Raw genomic sequence first — 21117 nt, forward strand, 5'->3', positions numbered from 1 at the left:
AGTTCCTGACAAGCACAAGTGCAGCTAGGCACAGAGACGCGTTTGTGGCGATGTTATTTCTCTCGTGAGGAAACGAGCAAGTCACAAAATCCAATATATACACCGACGGTCCTCGCCGTGTTCGCCGTAACGCTGTAAGACTTCAGCCCGGTAGTTTAACTCTGCAGAGCTGGTGAGGAACATGATGAAATATGCATGAAACTGATGTTGTAGAAGTGACACCTAAATGACTTTGAGAAAAAAAACTTTACCGAGTTTACCCTTTACCTCTCTACCTTTTTTTTTTTTTTTTTTTTTTTTTTTTGGAGAGGTTGGTGGGAAGCAGACTTTGTTATGTGTCAAGGTAGTGGAAAGAAAGAGATGATTTTGAAAACGAAGACCTCCTCTGGAGAGAAGACATTACTCTACCCCACCTTCATAGTGTCCTTAATACAGCAGGTTTGCCTCTCAAAGACGGCACTACAAACGGACGCTGCTAACTTCACAGGCCACTCATAATTGTGAGAATTCAAACAAATCTGTGTGTCAGGCAAGCAGATGGAACTTCAATGGAAGAGCTCAGTCGCATGACTGTTACCTTGAGTCAAGCGCCTTTTTTACTTCGAAAAATATGGAAAAGACTATTGATCAGGGCTGCTCACCCAACCACCTGGGGTATAGACCGGTGTGTGCTTGTGTGAGACGGTTCAGGATAATCGGCATCACTGATGTCTGGATTTCCCACCATGCAGTGCACATACATCATTGCAGTTCAATGATGGAGGTTAATCATGGTCTTGGTCATTTTTATGGTCAATTTTAGAAATATTTTTCTTTATATATAAAATAGTGATGACTGCTAACTATTAAAGGGTTGGTTCACCCAAAAATGAAAATTATCCCATAATTTACTCACCCTCAAGCCATCCTAGGTGTATATAAGTTTCTTCTTTCAGCCAAACACAATTGGAGTTATATTAAAAAATACTAGCTAAGCTTTATAATGGGAGTGAGTAGTAACTTAGATTTTGAAGCCCAGAAAAAAGTCCATCCATCCATCATAAAAGTAATCAGTACGGCTGCAGGGGGGTTATTAAAGGCCTTATGAAGCGAAGCGATTCGTTTTTGTAAGAAAAATATCCATATTTATAACTTTATAAAATATAATCACTGACTTCTGGTATCGGCCATACGCAAGTTGAGTTCCGGGCGGAAGAGTGACCTCTGACGTAACTTACTACAATAAAAATAAAAAAAAATAATCTTTATTAAGGAATTTGTATAGTAATTTATTGCAGTTCCTTTTTGTTACCTTAGACACTTGTATCCATAATGTTTATATACATATATAGGCTACTGTACACTATAAAGTTTGGTGTCTGTACGTTTTTTTTTTTGTTTTTTTTTATAACTCACCAAGACTGCATTTATTTGATCAGTAAAAAGAGTGATATTGTGAATATTATTACAATTTAAAATAACTATTTTCTATTTGAACATATTTTAAAATGCAATTCATTCCTATGTTGCGAAGTTGAATTTTCAGCATCATTACTCCAGTCTTCAGTGTCACATGATCCTTCAGAAATCATTCTAATATGCTGATTTGCTGCTCAAGAAATTATAATTTTGAGACATGTCGAGGTGAACACAAATGCTAACACCCAAACACTATCCACAACAGGTGACATTCTGTGAAAAACTAATATTATATGAGCTGATAATTAGTTTTATCGATATGTGTTTATATGTTAATATGTGTAATAGCAGTTAGTTGTTATCACAGAGCTTTCCCTCACTTGTCGACATTTACACTTGTTGAGTATCTTCATCCACTCATCCTGAGGAAAAGCTTTCTGCTTTTGTATTCCTAGGTCAGCACATCAGAACTTCAGACTTTCTTTCAATTACAACTAAGCTGACATTTGCCTACCCTTTATCAGGAGATCTTTAATCAATGCTGACTTGAGAGGAACAGGGAAAGTCTGCTTTGATTTAATATCTCCACCACGGTAAAGGTGAATGTGAAACATTTATGATAATCTGTAATGGAGGTAGAGGAGGCTTGATGAGACTTTCTTTCGGTGTCAGACAAACATCTTGTGGCCTTTGCGTTCCATGTATCACCCGTGTTCCATAATATGAATAGTTAAACTCAGCATATATGACATTACTCATAGTCAATAAGGGTAAAGATGAATAATTTCCCTGCTATTTCTGACTTTAATTCTCATATCTGCTACATTTAAGCTTCAAAAAGGTCACATGAGATATTTTTCTACAGGCTAATTTAAGCAGAATTTAAAGTGCAGAGTGAAAGGAATCTTTGAATTATTGATTATTATTTTTATTTATTGTATTGTTATTTATTTTATTGCCTTATGTTGTTCCAAATCTATCTATCTATCTATCTATCTATCTATCTATCTATCTATCTATCTATCTATCTATCTATCTATCTATCTATCTATCTATCTATCTATCTATCTATCTATCTATCTATCTATCTATCTATCTATCTATCTATCTATCTATCTATCTATCTATCTATCTACAGTATCTATCTATCTATCTATCTATCTATCTATCTATCTATCTATCTATCTACAGTATCTATCTATCTATCTATCTATCGTGTCTGTCTGTCTGTCTATCTATCTATCGTGTCTGTCTGTCTATCTATCTATCTATCTATCTATCTATCTATCTATCTATCTATCTATCTATCTATCTATCTATCTATCTTGTCTGTCTGTCTGTCTGTCTGTCTATCTATCTATATATCTATCTATCTATCTATCTATCTACTGTATCTATCGTGTCTATCTATCTTATCTATCTATCTATCTATCTATCTATCTATCTATCTATCTATCTATCTATCTATCTATCTATCTATCTATCTATCTATCTTGTCTGTCTGTCTGTCTGTCTGTCTGTCTGTCTGTCTATCTATCTATCTATCTATCTATCTATCTACTGTATCTATCGTGTCTATCTATCTATCTATCTATCTATCTATCTATCTATCTATCTATCTATCTATCTATCTATCTATCTATCATCTATCTATCTATCTATCTATGTCTGTCTACACTATGTCTGTCTACACTATTTAATAATAATTCTAGAATATACTAAAATTATGATTTTATTTATCCGGGACCTCATTTGATTATTAGAGTATTAGATTATTAGATTATTATGAAGCCGGTTACACAAAGACAAATGCTCAATCGCAGGTAATAGGGCCACAAACAGAGATTCATATGTCATGCCAGTCGATTGCATTTGATCTGTGTGCGATTTTATTACCCAGCAGCGGAGGTTTTCTCCACCGTGAGACTGAGGTGTGGGTCATCCTCTGGTCACTTATTATTTTTCACACTTGACTGGATTTACAAGAAGTAAAGGGGTTACGTTACCAGGAGTGTTATGGCTTAATTCCGTTTATCACTCCGCAGGACTGACACAATGTAGACATGTTTATTGTTGGCCTGGCATGGCTGAATTTGTCCAACACAGTAAATAACTGCACATATTTCATGGCTTCGTTTCAGCATGACGGAGCTTGACGCTTGTATTTTGATTCATTGTGGAGGAAACTAAAGCCAGGCCTTTTTCTTTAAGTCAAAATGAAATCAAAATGGACCATTTTAACGATTTACCCGTGCATGTAATTCCAAAGTAAAACAACGTTTTATTTTCATATTGAATAATCGTTTTTTCTTTTTGGCCCATCAGCTAACATCACCAATCACTCTTATTTTTCAACCCTTCCAACCACCGGCCGGTTTTAATGTACATATTTTACCATTAAATATATTCTGTTTCATTCCAAAATATAGCATATGACAGAAGTAAAATAGGGTTGGATGCTGTTTCATGATGACTTGTGGAATGTGACAACAGACTTTTCAGGAAAATAACTTGCAAATAGCTTTCTTATTGTGTTATAGTCCCTGCACATTACACTCAGATAGAATAAACTGTTTTAAAGTGCCCCTATTATGCTATTTCAAAGGTTCCTATTTGTGTTTTGTAGGTCTTCTGCAATAGAATTTAATGCACCCGAGGTCAAAATACACTTTAATTTTCTCATTATATGCATTGCACATAACCTCATTTCTCAAAGAGCCTGAAACGGTTCGTTCGAAGATTCAGTCTCTCTAAACCCCTCCTTTCCTAGAGTCTACTCAGCTCTGATTGGTCAGACGGCCCAGTCTATTGTGATTGGTCTACCGCTTACAGCGCGCGTAGGAACAAAACGCCAATTACCAAATCTAAATTCCAGCTCTGGGGGCTTCCTCAGCGCTTGTGTACACAGTTATATGAACAGGAACGATGGTGTTGGTTTTTCCGTATCAATTCCAGAGCGATTCCGTCCTCGTTCTTTTGAAGTGCATGCAAAGTGGATTTGCAAAGCTGAAAACAGCATCTTCTCAACATGAACAACACGAACCAAACTCACCCAGGCTTCAGCTACAACAGTGTTTGAGGGCGGGGCAAAGTAGACGCTGTGTGCGAGCAGCCAATAGCCGCGTTTACACTGTCGGGCCAGGGCTGGGCCAGGGCTTTAAACGGGCCGTGCCGGGCTAATAGCACCGGGCCTGCGTTTCCACTGTCGGGCCAGAAGCTCCACAGTGCTTCACTAAAACACGCCCATAACACGCCTCTCTGGAACAACGTCACACTAACCCATCATTTCACCAACAAATGGAAGTTTTATCAGAAAACTAATCAGAAATCACTGGAAACAGCATTGAAAACAAACATGATAAAAGCGGCCGTTTGCTGGCATTTTTGTTGTTTACTTGAATATTTAAAACCCAAGCATCGATGTTTTACCACAGGTTTACAATAAAAAGTGATACATTGATCATAATGAATTAATTTATGTCAAAATTGCACATTAGTCACTCAGAAATAAATTACCGTTTAGGTCTATTTCACAAAAGAAAGAGGACACACTTACTTCTTCAGTCGCGTCTGTTACTGTTTATCTGGTAGTTACAGGACATATTTACATCACATTTAGAAAGAATGATAATTTCTACAAATATATGCCACCAAAAATACGACCTGAGGAGCTTTAGCACTCTCTCGACTCCCATCCAGATATTTTCAGTCAGAGAAACAGAGGAAGCTCCCGAAAAAAAAGTTGCTTTATTTTATGATAGTCCGGTATAATGAGATGAGACGTAGGCTACTGACAGATAAAATAAAAACATGACTGTGATAGCCTTTATGATTGGTCTGATTTCTTCAAGCGTTCACTATGTTTTTTTACTATGCGTATCTTCAAGCGTTTACTATGTTTACTGTGGTAATGGTTAGCGCGCATAGTCTTTTGCATCACAAACACAAGGCATTCAAACATGAACGCGAGTTAAATTATTTTAAAAGTCTTTAATGCTGACAGAATCATCCGGCGCTGCCATCTCCCGACTCAGGTAAACTCCACCGCTGTTCGTAACCACTCCTCTAGCCCGAGCTGGCCCGCTCTGGCCCAAGGTATTCGACGGGCCAGAAATCCTGGCCGTTGGCCCCGAGTAAGCCGGAAGTGACAGTGGAAACGCGACTGGCCCTGGCACGCACTAGCACGGCCCGGCCCTGGCACGCACTAGCACGGCCCGGCCCTGGCCCGACAGTGGAAACGCGGCTAATGAAAACCACAGGCTGGCATTATGCAAATGTGTTACATTGTTACATAGATTTGTAACAGGAAGTAAGACTGGAATTGCTGACAACTTGTTTTAGCAGTTCAGCATTGATTCTTTCTTTTAGGACATTTACATTTACATTTACATTTATTCATTTAGCTGACGCTTCTATCCAAAGCGACTTACAATTGCTATATATGTCAGAGGTCGCACGCCTCTGGAGCAACTAGGGGTTAAGTGTCTTGCTCAGGGACACATTGGTGTCTCACAGTGGATTCGAACCCGGGTCTCTCACACCAAAGGCATGTGTCTTATCCATTGCGCCACTACCACCCCTAGGAGACAATAACTTTATTTATCGTGCACTTTCATCTTTAGAACAGACATATTACACACTGCATGAAAAGTAATATTCGAAAAAGCATAATGGGGCACTTTATTGTCGAAAAAGAAAACTCTTTACCTTTGAGGTTAAATGAACATCTTAAATTAATTTCTCATCAATTTTACTCAAATTTACGTTGGTCTCAGAGGGTTTCCGGAGTTCTCAGCACTTGTCATGAAATATGTTTTAGATACAGCTGAACTTCTGAAATATATTAGTCAGTGGACACACACCAAATTCCTCTCATGTGGGCCTAATCCATCTTTGTAATTCAGAAAATATCTGTGAGATTTTTTTTTTCCTCTGAGTTGCTGGACTGAAATATGGGCCCGCTGATGTTGTTTTTGGACCTTGTTTTGGAAAGGATTGCACAAGACAGGTTACTCCTCCTTAAATAAGGTGTAAAAGTGTCACTTTATGAGAAATTTACACCGCTGGAGTTGGCCACGGCACATTAAAGACTATTTAATGCTATGTAGAGCTATAGTCTTACATCATAACTGCAAAGGCATACCTCATCATAAAAAATAAACAATATTAAAGAGGAAGTTCAATTCTTGCAGCCAAATTATAATGTGCTTCAAGAGATTGAATGAGAAATGAATGTGTTTCCTGTGTGGCCCGTTGCAGCGTGGACAAACGACACTTTCACGCAGTTGTTGATGAGACTCCATTTTCATCGGTTTATGTTTCGTCAGTGGTGCATTGATGATTTTGATTTCATTTGTAATGTTTGAGTAAATTTGAGTATTATATGCATATTTCTCCCTCTCTCTGTGGCTCCTGTCACTAAACCTGAGCTCAATCAAAAGCGCAAAATCAGTGTCGATCAACCGTGAAAGTTATTTTTTTTTTTTTTTGTAAATGTGTTTAATTGTTTAAAAAAGTAGCTTTTAAGAAGTGACTGAAAAAAAAAAGTGACAACCTCGAAATCCCAAGCCTGTTTGTTTACACAAAGTTGCCTGATTAAGCAATCAAGTGTATTATAAAAGTGTGACAAAACAGGGGGGTTGCACATATTTTCCGTGAAATTGCCTCATTATTATGTTTTGCCAATATTGAAGTTATGTATCGTTGACTGTTCATTAAATATAGCAGAAATGATCAACAGTCGGGCCCGGTCTCTCCTTGGGGCTCGGCTGACATCCTAATGATGTTGTTTTAATGACTGATCCCATTCTCTCAGGAATTTACCCTAATTTAAGAGCCATCTTTGGGATGATTAATATTTTATAGCTTTCAGAGAATCCAGGTAAAAAAAAAAAAAAAGAGTTTGTTCAGAGGTGGAAAAATATCGTACCTCTTCTGAAACCCTTTATACCATGTTTTGTGAAGTATTCATTTTAAATTAAATGTATTAGTATGTAATATAAAATAATAGACAGTATTAAAAAAGATATTGCACATAATTTGGCCTTGCAGTATTTTTTTGTACGAATTGTACAAAACAAACCTGGGCTGCCCTTATTTGCACATGTCTGAAATATCTCATTTACATACTGTGATATTTAATTAAATTCAGTTAATTTTATTAATACCTTGACTTGGCAAAGGATAAACACACATGCCAACCGTATTATGAATCCTCATGTTTATTCATTCATGATTTATGCATGTGAAAGTCAGCAGGTCAAGTGTTAAACAAGTGACATGACAGGATCTTATAATAAAAGACCTTTCATATTTGGTTGCTTATCTTGATACACTTTTACACAGCTCATGGTACACATATTGTAATTGAAACTGCAATAATAATAACAGCACTGTCTAGTTATAGGCTGTTTCACCACATGATTGCATATTAGAAATGCCAACATGTTCTTTATTAGTTTAAGACCATGAATGTGCAAGTAAATCGTTTTTTTTAAAGCGACCGCACTACATCAATTATATGCCAAAGATTGATATTAGTGTAACATAATTTGTACACTAGCTTGTAAAATCAATTCTACAAGTCGATGGTACGACGTGGCTTTCCCATATGCTTTCATTGTAAGTGCATTTCTGTCATTTTTTTTGTTTATTTTTTACTTTTATGAGCTGAGGCACTATAGTTGAAAGTATTTTGTGGTGCAATTCACTCTGTGTGGAAAAAAATACATTTTCACGTGTTTTTAAAATGCATTGCCTTCCCATTTATTCATTTTAATTTCAACACTATTCTTTTTACATTTTTCATCATTTGAGCCAAATTGAGCAGTCGAATCACTCCTAAGAAATAAAATAGTAGGCTAATGAATGTTTTAAACAACAACTGTGCAGACAGAAATAAGTGTGATTCGATGTTATATCAGAGCCCAGTGCATAAACATCCCCGTCAGCTTGCTGATGAACCAATCTAATTAAAAATAAGAGACAATGCCTGCGTCCGAAGGGGCTGCCGGAGATAAAGGCGGCAATGTATGCCAGCAGCCGTTCGGAACCACGCGGTTAATGAGCTCAGAGTTACAGGAGCACTGAGGTGAAGAGGAGCAAAGCGCGACAGAGACCGCCAAGATGCTCTTCAGGGGGGGAACAGAGCCGGGTAAGAGGGAAGGGGGCATTTTGGAGAGAAAGGGGTCAGTTGTGGTAATGGAATCCTGGCCCATGCAGGCCCCCCTGAGCAAAGACGATAGCGGTGAGGTGAACGATGCTCTTCAGAGGCGCTCCTCATACCGGTCAAGGCCACAAACCAGCAGGTTATGCATTTATTATTGCCATTAATGCACGCTAATGCGACGCTGTTTATATTCATGAATACTCAGTATTAATCCAGACAAGGTCGGCGTGAAATAAAACACACTTCACCTTTTCAATTTGAAAGTGAGTGTGTACGAGACGAGTATGTAGGAGGAAATTAAATTAGAGGAAGCTCATGCAGTCGGGATTTTCAGTTGTTGGCGGAGTCTGAATCCTTGATTTGGGAGATTTTTTGTTTTTCATCTAGTCAAAAGCACTATTCCAATGAGATTTGTGTTGTAAATGATGTTTGATTTAAAATTATTAACATACTGTAGACAGGGGCGTGTCTAGAGCATTTTCAGTGGGGGGGCCATGCTGGGGCACTGCCTCCAAACGGGGTGGCCGCCAGTGACCAAAAAAAAAAGAGCTAAATTCTACAGTATATTACGTAAATCCTATTGATTTTATTATCTTTTTAACTTGAATAAAGTTACTTGTAAACAAATGTACATTTTGATTAATTTAGTTTTTTGTCATCCCAGTATATATCCATAAGTTAAATTTGAGAGCCAGTGTTTATTATTTTTTGTGTTTTCATAAAACTAACAAGTTTATAAAATAAAAACAATTTTTAATAATGAGCAATTTTAAAATCCCAGAAGCAGAAACGATGTCAATTATTTTCTTTTAATAAGTAGTTTGGCCATTACAATATACAGTAGTTTTATTCACAATCTCTTTCAAATAATAATAAATAAATAAATAAAAAAATTAATGTAATAACTGTAATAATTCAAATGGTTTGGTCAAAACATCATAGTGTTTCATTCAACATTTCTTTCAGATTAAATTACAAAAAAGCTGAGTAACACAGAGTTAAAGTTTTAGCACTGTAACAGTTCAAATGAAAACAACACAGTTTAAAAATAAAATATGGAACCATTACATTGTGCTCTGCTAATATATTAAAGAACAGTCTTTAGTTTAGAAACAATAATAGCAGCCAACTTTTGAGTTTAGCTTGGAGTGAGATTTGGGTGAAAAAAAACATTTTACTAATTGTCACTAACATTTTAGTAACTAAACTGAATTTTATTAGGTTTAGTGACAACATGTTACAATGTTTACATGGTACAATTTCTGGTAAGCTACGCTTTTTTATTATTTCAATTCAATTATTGTGATTTGATTTAATATTGACTCATTTGGATAAATATTAGGTAGGCTACACAAGATAGGCGTTATTTTTCCTCAAGAAAAAAACAACTCACCTAATGCTGTAAACATACTGCCCTATCAGCTGGTAGTAGGCTATTATTTAAGGTTAAAAATAACTCAAATTAAATATAATGCGTTTTTTTTATTATTATAATAACAACTTTATTTAATGATATAAGTAAAATATAATAAATATGTAATACAGAACACATATTTAGCTAAAAACTCTCTATAGCTATTTTTTTTTCTTGCCAACTATGTGCTATAGCCTATATTATGTTCATTAAATGGCTTTCCTGAGGTAAATGTGACAATTGTTCTGCTATGTTATTGACCTCTTCATGCTGATGAAAAACACTGATTGATCGATATTATGTATGAGGAATATACATTTCCGTAAGTTGTACTGTATCTTTCAGTGTTCATTCATGTTTTTTTACTATTAGCTATTACTATCTGTCACGTAACATTTACAAGCGCCAAAACGGTATTTATTGTTTGAATTTCGTAATAAAATTGACAGAATCTGAGAGCTGAGATTTTTGTATATCATAAGTAACCTGCTCTGTCCAGTCTGTCGGTCTCCGTGTCCTCTTTGCTTCGCGATTTTTCTGTGCGTGAGAAAATGGATGTGTGGCGTGAGAGAGTATGAAAATTGTGTGTCTCACGGTGAATGCGTGAGAGTTGGCAGCACTGTAAAAACAGTAGCAGAAAGAGAGGAAAACAGTCGAAAAAGGCAGACCTCAACTAAAACAGCTGGAACTAAAACATCTGTTTCGGTGGTGACTGGCAGCTCTTTGTTTGGTGTCTTGACTTCCCACTCTTGATTGATAAAGTAAAAGTCCAAGTCTCCGACGACCGTTGTTTATCTGGCGCTGCACTTCTTTGAAGCAAACTTCAGTAGAGTCTATAAAACTGATTGGTCGTAAAATGAACCAATCACAAGACATCTTATAGGGGGGGCACCTGGGGTGGCCAATCGAATTTCAGGGGGGGCCTGTGCCCCCCCTGGCCACCACGTAGACCCGCCCCTGACTGTAGAACGTCTGTCATTTCTGTCATATATCTTTATAAATCTTGTCAATATCTTTCTGTACATGATTTGGATGGGATTGGGATCTAGTTATTGGAGAGGTGAGTGTAGGTGTTGCAAAAGGTCACGTGCTATGGATGTTTTCATTTATTTTATGTACTTATTTTTTACTTTCAATCATTTTTAATGTTGGATATGATGCCAGCAGAAATAAATTCATAATGATGGTGCACAGGCAGTTTGCAGTCAACAAGACAATTGGTATTAGTTTGGATTATTTTACGAAGTATATTTTATATACTTTTTAAATATAACTTTTGAAGTCACCAGTTTATTTAAATAGTCTTGCGGTGTGACAGATTTTTTATTTTATTTTTAATGTATAATTATTTCATATAACATATCAACAGTTAGACTTGATAAATTATGCATTGATCACACAAAGAAGTCAAACTTTGGCTTATTTTATGCTTATTAACGTTGAACATCTCTCTTTTATGTGGAGGCTTGACACTGGAATACTAAATAATGAACTTACAAATAGTATCAAATAAACATTACAAATGTCTAATTTGAAAATAAATATTTTGTTAAGGTAATATGAAAAAATAATGTCCAGCTTTTAAAACAGACCCAAATGTTATATTTATTTATATATTTATTTAATTTCTGTATTTCAAAGTTCAGTTAAATTTACAGATTTTACATGAAATTGTGTAAAAAAAAAAAAAATGAAAAAGATAATTTTGTGTTTATGGGCAAAATCTGTTTGTTACTGTCCGGCTAAATTATGGAAATATAAGAACAGAAAAACCTGGATGTCTTTTTTCAATGTGGCCTTCAATATTGTCTGTCATGAACTGGCCAATCAGACAAATACAACTTTTCAGATTGTTTAGATGACATTGAATATGATTTGGCACGGTGTATACTTCACACAACATCTGATTATGGTTTAAAATGGACTTTTTGTCAATGATGTACTGCGCCGCCGCCTTCTAGATATGAAATGGGGAGAGAAATTGCATCCATATGTGAGTTTATGAAGGTATATGCGAGGCTACAGTGAGATGCAGGGGTCTGTAATCGTCTCTCTCTTCCTCATTACATTCTGCATATGTTCCTGGACGTCAGGCTGAAATTGATCTGTTTCCTCCTTTGAAAACGTGCGCGCCAACATCTCGGGTGATGAGACATAAACTACAATCTAGCCAAACAATAATGATACTTATCACTCACCGTCGCCCTGTCGAGCTTATGAGGAAATAAATATATATCTCTGTCCTGAGCCATTATTGGAACTCAGAAAACATAGATCTTTTTTTGTGGCTCTGATAATTCACTCCCGGCCCGGAGATGGATGACATGAAGAAGTCCATAAAAGATGTTACCTCTGGATTTCAGCCCCTGTGATTTATTTCATCACCTCATGAAGATTTTATTTTTTTTTTTCTGGAAAAACAAAACAAAAAACAAAGCAAATCATTGCGGATAGAGCTCTCTCTCTCTCTCTCTCTCTCTCTCTCTCTCTCTCTCTCTCTCTCTCTCTCTCTCGCCACACTCCATAAGTTTCCCGGGCTTCTGTATGTTAACAATACTCTTTATCTCTGTTTGGTCTAAAGGACTTAATGAGTCTCAGTAAGCACTGGGAGAGCCGAAAAAACTGTCTTACAGTAACTGACCTATGTGACCATATGTGTCAGTTACCCACTTTAGCGGGATAATTACCCCAGGCATCAGATCGGCTCTCTCCACGAAAATGACCAGGCCTTTTTCACTAATTTCCCATCCAATTTAAATAAGACTGCTCCGGCAATATAGGCTGTCTTCGAATGCACGTATTTTCCTTTTACTGCGCACATGGTTATTTAATTTATCTGGTTGTTTGTGAAGTGTGACAAAGAAATGCTCATTCCAGGATCAAAATTAAGGGCCAGGGCTTTGTGTTTTATTTGCAAGAGCTGCAATTATCCTTTGGATTTTTGGCACAAATCAAAAAAACATTTTTATTCGTAATTGTAACCTCCCTGCAGTTTATTAAAGGGGTCATATCATGAATATATATATATATTGTTTTATTATTTTTCCCAAAGGCCCACTTATATATTTATTTTTGCAACAAACAGTCATTCATTTTTTTAATGACAATTTTTCATCGTATCTCTTACACTTAAACTTAAACCGGGCTTTTTTGTGTGCGTTGTTGTGTCTGTAAAGTTACAGTATTTGCTGCAGATTATATTTATGTCATTGATATTCTGCTTTCTTTCTCGATCTCTCATGCACATTGATATGCTACATTGAGAACATTCAACAGATCGGAATTGAGTGAATTGTGAAAAGTGGACTTTATTTTCACTGCCATCCCCTCTTGATGACATCAGCCGAGGACAGATCCTTTTTTTTTTTCTTTTTTTTTTTAAATAATATGCATGGACAAATTGATAATTTCAAACATGCATTAAGAAAATAACACTTGTTATTAGCGACACCAGTGGCCGTTAAGTGAACTGCAGCCAGAAACGTATTGCTTGCGTTCATACTAGTGCACAAACCCCACAGCTAGCCTCGACAGCTAAATCAGTCACATAACGGACAAGAGACTGAACGTGATTCAGGTCCCAATATGCTCATGGCAAACTTATTTTTCTTTCTTTGCTTAGAAGTAAAAAGAAGTTGGAAATACCTTTGCAGGGTTAAACTCTTAACAAACATCCATCCACGCTGCTTCACTAACAAAATAAACACACAACAAAAATGAGAGCGGTGAGAAAACAGCAGTTCAGAAAGCATCTGATCATAGTGATGTGGAATTGTTCGCTCCAGCTCTGCAATTCACCGGATCATGATGACAGATGAGGCATTAAAATTACACTGTTATAGTTTGATTATAAAGTATATTTGACACTATAGACTGTGTAGATCTGGCAATGTAAGACTATATTTTGAATTAATCCATTTTCTTTGCATGAAACATTGACATTACAGTACAGATAGCTCTTTCGGCATTATCCTGAACATTGTATAAGCATTCATTGCATGTTTTAGAATGGAAGAGAGGCTCTCAGGAGCCAGATTATTCTGGCAAAAATGACCGGAGTCCTTCACAGTCGAGGAATGTCTCATTGTTTATGTTTCGTTACAAGCTGTTCATGCATTGGCAATAAAAAAAAAATACATATAGCCCCTTTAAGGAACAAATAGTTTTCATGTGATTTGAACCCTGGTGAAAAGTTCTGTACTTATACTATACTAAAATTCAAGAGCATGCAAATGACAGATAAGCAGGGTCTGTTTGCACAAAAATAACCCCTTTGCAAAGTTGCATTATACTGTGAACTACTACCAAAAAAGCAATCCGCTTAGTAATATTGTAGACTGTTTATGATTGCCAGGCAAAGTTGCAGCCAATCAGAATTTAGAGTTGGAGCAATCACTTTTATAATGCTGTTTTAAGTTGAAACTCTTGTATCTAAAAAGATTAAGGAAAACGTTTTTGTGTTATTTGTCCCCTTTAAAGATAAAGGCCGGTTTCACAGACAGGGCTTAGATTAAGCCAGGATTAGGCCTTAGTTCAATTAGGGCGTTGAAGTAGCTTTTATATGTGCCTTAAAAACATAACTGGTGTGAATCTTGAGACACAACAATAGCACTGATGTATTTTAAGAAATGTCAGTGCAAGTTGCTTTCAGTTTAAACAGCTCAAACATGCACTTCAGTCTGGGACTAGGCTTAAGTTTGTGTGAAACCAGGGGGAAATGTTCTGCATTGAAGACTGCGACTAAAGTTTAAGCACATAAACTGAATACGACAAAGAAGCACAAAACCCCTTAATCTAAAAAAATACCTAAACAAATGATCTTAACTTAGTTTTGAGCAACCGGCTGCAGGCTCTACTGGTTTGGCAGTGCAATCGTGCTCTAATGTACCGTCAGGCCTACAGAGAGAGAGAGAGAGAGAGTGAGTGAGAAAGAAAAAGATTAGTGAAGTGGTTTAGCAGTGGTCCAGCTCTAATACAGCGGGTCTCGGCAGATGACCTCTCGGGTCTGACCCCGTCCTCTCTGTTTCCACAGGCCATTCCGCAACTCTCCTGCCAACATTTAAATACTTCCTGTAAGACAGGCGGGCGGCAGGAAGTTCCACACACACACGTCGACCGGAGACGCTTCAGTCGAGAGCATGAAAGGACCATAAGCGTGCCGATCGTAAGTAATAAACAACGGCTTTCATCACGCCGTGTTTTTCTTTCTGTGTTCAAATACTTTGGAGTCAATGTGCTGAAGTTCTAGCGAGGGGCGAGCTGTGTGTGTGTGTGTGTGTGTTATGGGAATGTGTGTGTGCTGGTGCGGATGGGGTGGCTGATGAATGAGGCAGTGTGGCAGATTCACAGTGCGGATCTTACTGCAGCTGTAGGGGAAACTAATGGCTAGCAGGGACCACCGAGGTCTCTGAGCTAATACCTGCTTCCTCCATCACAAAAACTCAAGCCCTGACACACACACACAAAAACAGGCATTTTTACAGCCTGCCAAATGAAAGCTTCACCTCACCGCCAATACACTCGATACAACCAATAAACCCCATACACCCCAACCAGCACATTCAACACTCTCAGACAGAAACATGCGCAATTTGTACCTTGAGCACTTGTGTACTTGATCTACACCTAAAGGGTGCATGTTAGTGCATAGAGATTTAGGAATATTCTTGATTAGATAAATAAGAGTTAAGTTCAGTCCCATTTTTGCAGGATTTAAAACATTTATAGCACTTCATTAATTTAAAACCTGTATATTTGAGCTTTAAAGTTGTTTAAATGACCATTTTTACAGTCGTTTCGGTTTTAGGATTTATGGTGTAGTGTTGGCATGGCAAAAAAAGTTGTACAATTTTAACCAGGGTTATTCTAGTTAATTAAAACTTAAACCATAAAAAAAAAGAAAAAAAAATTGTTACTTGAAATAAACTATCAAATTAACTAAAGAAAAAAAAAAAAAGAAAAAAAAAAGATATAAATTTTATTTGCCAAGGCAACTTTAATTATATATGTGCAATTACAATTTGAAGGAAGTAGGAAGCAAGCAAGTAGAATTAAAACTCTTTGAAATAAAAAATAAATGAATGATTTTTTTTAACTAGAAAAGAAAAGTTTGTCAAGATTGTTTGCGTTTTTAAAGTTTAGAAAAATGTTTGAAGCAGATGGATGGATGGATGGATGGATGGATGGATGGATGGATGGATGGATGGATGGCTGGATGGATGGATGGATGGATGGATGGATAGATATGGATAGATGGATAGATGGATAGATAGATAGATAGATAGATAGATGGATGGATGGATGGATGGATGGATGGATAGATAGATATGGATAGATGGATAGATAGATAGATGGATGGATGGATGGATGGATAGATAGATAGATTGATAGATAGATAGATAGATAGATAGATAGATAGATAGATAGATAGATAGATAGATAGATAGATAGATAGATAGATAGATAGATAGATAGATAGATAGATAAAATTAGCTGTTTTTGAAAATTTATGTAGACTCATTCTCAAATCTTTTCTACTTGTTCTTCTCTTCTCTAAACAAGTCATTTCACATTTTTACCTCTTACTCTCTTTCTTCCTGGGGAATAATGACAGTTGTTGAGGTACAAACTCTTTTTTTTTTTTTTTCGCGTTCCCACTTGCTCCTCTGAAAGGTTGCATACTCTTAGGAAAGTCCAAAAATAATATGCATGTGATAAGTCATTAGTCATTTCTTAGTCTGCATATGTTAACTTGACCTGCCGTATGTTAATGCATGCAACAATGGCCCCACATATGGCTCTGTGTGCAATCCCAACTGCAAGAACTCCTGCGTGGAGACTCATTACAGAAAACTTCCCAGCCGCGTCATTAGCGCAGAGGTGGGGTTCACGAGGAACCACTCACACCATCAGCAGGGAGACGAGACACATCACGTCACACAGACTTATCACACATGAGACAGGTGGTGGGAGAGACAGTTTGAACAGTATCAAACAATAAAAGGAGATTTCAGCACAGTTCACGGCTCTGGCAGGGACTCTCAGTTCATCTTAACACGTTTTACTATATTTAAATTCATTCCAAAGCTTGGACAATCAGTGAAAAAAAATAAAAAAATAATAATTTGTAAAGATAGGTTAAAACGTAAGACAACTTCATACAGAAGCATTTATATCTTATTGCTCAAACGTGCGCAGTCCTAATAGCTGCAGTCTGTCCAGAGTTCCAGGCTCAGGTCTCCAGTTACCCGCTGGGCGCTGCTTGGCGATGGGCATCATCATTTCAGATTCTGGGCGCTGGACCAGCAGCGGCTGCCAGGGCAGTTTACCCCCAACTGGACTTTAACACAGTACAGCACTTCATACTGGGGGCAAACTGTCTATACACCAGCTCATAGATTTCAACCTCATTTTTTTATTTTTTTATATACTTTTTAAATTATACTAAAATATAAACTTTAAATTATAAATATATATATATATAAAAAAACGTCAAAAAATACTATGGTCATGGATAATTGTTTTCAAGTGTTGTTTGTTTATTTATTTATTTATTAAATAATTAATACAATTATAATAACTGCAATCTAAAATATATATGATGATTATGTAGTGACATTTTAGTATCATTAAAATACTGTTATCATATTTTTATTAACATTTTCAATTTGTTTTATAATTTCCATTTTAATTGTAAAGTAAATTAATTGAATATATTATATATATATATATATATATATTATAATATAGTATATTTTTTTATTTCAGTTTTAACTAATTATTTATTAATTTATTTTTCTTACAATACAATGCAATGGAAAATACCAGTACAATAATATTCTTTGAATTATGTGTTTTAGTCATAGTGCAGTCATATATATATATATATATATATATATATATATATATATATATATATATATATATATATATGGTGCTGAATGATTGTACTATGGTATGATCACCAAGTACCATCACTATTCCATGGTAACACCACAGTACTTTTTCCTGTATTATTGTCTTATTCTTGTGTCTGATTGATCTGGTGATTTTTAAAGCTTAAAGATAATAAGAGGTTAGGAAAGCTGTGTGTGTGTATTTGTTTGTGTTGTCTGTTGTCTGTTGTCTGTTTTGTGTGTGTGTGTGTGTGTGTGTGTGTGTGTGTGTGTGTGTGTGTGTGTGTGTGTGTGTGTGTGTGTGAGTCGTCCCAGGGCTGTGATGTTTCTCATCTTGAGTTCTCTGCTCTACCCAGCATCTCTAATTGTTATTAATCTACAGCAATTAAAGTGAGCGTCTTGGCTGTCACATGTCTCCCCTCCTCTCCTTGACAAGCATGTTCGCTTGTGACACGCAGGAGACAGGAACAGGAACAGGAAGAATCTCTGCGTCGCAGTTCCTGCCGCCGCATAGTTTAGCAAACCCAACAGCAGCCAGATAAAGCTCATATTTGAATAGGCCCTGTTATCAAATACATTCATTAGGTTACACGCTCCACTTGATTAATTATATTTAAAGAAATTGTGGGTGCTTTGGATCTTTCGTCGTGCGGCACTACGGCATGCCATAGATCCCTAATTTCGAGAAGAAAAAGGGGCTGAGGGCAGTTTTTTTTCCTGCTCTCTCTCTCTGCCTATTCTGGACAGCCTGCGCTGGTCCCTGAGGGCCCGAACGTATTCAAATGTATCTCCATCAATGAGCACAGTAATTATGAATTCCGCACTAATTAGTGTATACACTACTTCCCTTGCATATTTGATTTCCACTGTGAGATGGTAATAAGGGAAATGCCCATTTTTGTCCTGTCTCATGAAAATTCCAGAATGTTAGAGGGGGGAGGGCAGATGGCGAGAGAGGAACGGGGGATGCATTAAATATGGAGAGAGAGAGAGAGAGAGAGAGAGAGAGAGAGAGAGAGAGAGAGAGAGAGAGTATAACTTATAATAATCCTTACAAATATACCATGGGAAACCAAGGTAATACCATGACTCTTAAGACACTATAATGATGATAATGGTATCACTATAGTTTTATACATACAGTAATATACTCATGTTAGGTGTAATGTGCAGTCAGTCGTTATCGGAAAATTAACCCTGACTAGGCGATCAGGTGTATCATTCTGTAGGAGTTTATTATGTGATAATTATCTCGATAAGTACTAGGATACACTGTAAAGAGTGAAAATGTGTAGTTTTAAAATAATCATAATTCATATTGTTATATATTGTTATAGCATATTATATTATTATAACTACTATTACTATTATAACAATCATATGTGTATATATATTATTAATAATAAATACCATTGTTGTACTATAGTATTCAAAACCATGGCAATTGTACCCCCTCAGTTTTTGCCAGCTAAATATGATTTTTAGAGACCCCCCCACACACACTAAAGTTAAAACCTTTCAGGCATGATCAGTAAGTTTTATATTCCTTTTTAAGAAATGTGATTTTCTTTTAATGTACTTCACAGAAATATCATGCAGCCCTAAAGCCATTTTGTCCTGTTCTTGTACAAATACATATCTGCTTGTACCTGGCGTATAAACGATGGCCTCAAGCTCATTGTGAACACATATATTTCCTCCCTTGATACTTTGAAAATAAGACAAGGTGATATTTGACTCAAAATCATAAAACATCATTTCATTTTTTAGTTCATGTCAGTCTTTGCTAGTGGATCATAAATTAGCCATATATGAGCCGCTAATAAAAGTCTCTTCCAGTGCTCTGAGTGACAGACGTGTGATTGTGTGGAGTGAAATAGGTGTGTATTATCTGAGCAGATCTCACAGAAGAGTAAACCACAGTCTACAGTCCTGCGGCTCTTAGTGCTTACAACCGCACAAATCATCACCTGTCCTGCACAACTGTGCCTTCTGGGCTGTTAGTGCATGTACACGGCTTTCTTTCTTTCTTTCTTTCTTTCTTTCTTTCTTTCTTTCTTTCTTTCTTTCTTTCTTTCTTTCTTTCTTTCTTTCTTTCTTTCTTTCTTTCTTTCTTTCTTTCTTTCTTTCTTTCTTTCTTTCTTTCTTTCTTTGGCAATCTATGCTTGCAATTGGTGGTTATACACATTTGTAAACATTTTTTAATTATTTTTTTTTTATTTATGTTTTGATAGACCGACACAAACATTATAAATATAAATAGACTTCATCTTTAGAAATCAGAAAAAAAGAGTGCTCACATGTACTTACTGCCTCTGATGTGGCAGTTTTAATGCCGGACAAAACACGTAGGTCTATGTCCGTAATTCTCTGGTTAATATTTTTTTTACGAAATTCGTAACTCCATTTGAGCTTGATTTGGGTAAAATGTTAATATAATGACACCTGTGAGTGTCTGACCACATATAAAGCCACAATGTCAACTTTGGCAGAGCATTGTTTAATTATTATAAAAATAATTGTGTTTTATTTTTTTATTTTTTGTAGTGGTTTTGGAGATATTAGGTTTCCTACTTGGAGAGTAGTTCCTACTTTTATTAATTAATTAATTAATTAATTGGTGTTGTTTATATTTAATAAATATGTTTTGTTAAAGTAACACACATATATTTCTTTTAACACCAAAACATTTGTATTGTATTGCGTTTAATTAACTTAACCTGTATAATTTTCCACTATACTTAATTTTCAATCGTTAAACTAATGTAAAAGGTACTTAATTTTCAATCGTTAAACTAATGTAAAAGGTTTAATTTCGCGCTAAAAAAACAACCAAAAAAACAGAATGTTACGATTTCCAACGTTTTGGATGAAGACGGTGTGCGAAGAAGGTGGCAAGGTGCATGGCGTTGCAATATATTGCACAATATATATATATACTGTATATATCTATATCTATATATATCTATCTATATATATATATATATATATATATGTATATATATATATATATATATATATATATATATATATATATATATATATATTGGCTGCTTGTTCAAATTGCTTGATTAAAATGAGCTTAAGCAACACAATTTCTATACATTGTCCAAACTTAATTTGTTTGTGTTCAATCTGCTTAAATATATGTAAAATGTAAGTTTACTTAGGCCCTGTTTACACGAGAACGCTCTCGGGTGAAAACGTAAAAATATTTTATCAGATGTGCCTTTCGTTTAGAC

The 21117-nt window shown here is 36.0% G+C and overlaps 1 long non-coding RNA gene across 1 annotated transcript in view; it reads left to right on the forward strand.

Moving 5' to 3' along the window:
• LOC309485235 overlaps positions 1-21117 on the forward strand; it is a 38179-nt gene that overhangs the window by 4919 nt on the left and 12143 nt on the right. Inside the window, exon 2 of the long non-coding RNA XR_014201108.1 lies at positions 15013-15144. This is a non-coding gene — a long non-coding RNA (uncharacterized lncRNA). The remainder of the gene's footprint in view (positions 1-15012; positions 15145-21117) is intronic.

The sequence above is a fragment of the Leuciscus leuciscus genome (assembly GCF_965113295.1).
Source record: "Leuciscus leuciscus genome assembly, chromosome: 21".
NCBI classification, from domain to species: domain Eukaryota; kingdom Metazoa; phylum Chordata; class Actinopteri; order Cypriniformes; family Leuciscidae; genus Leuciscus; species Leuciscus leuciscus.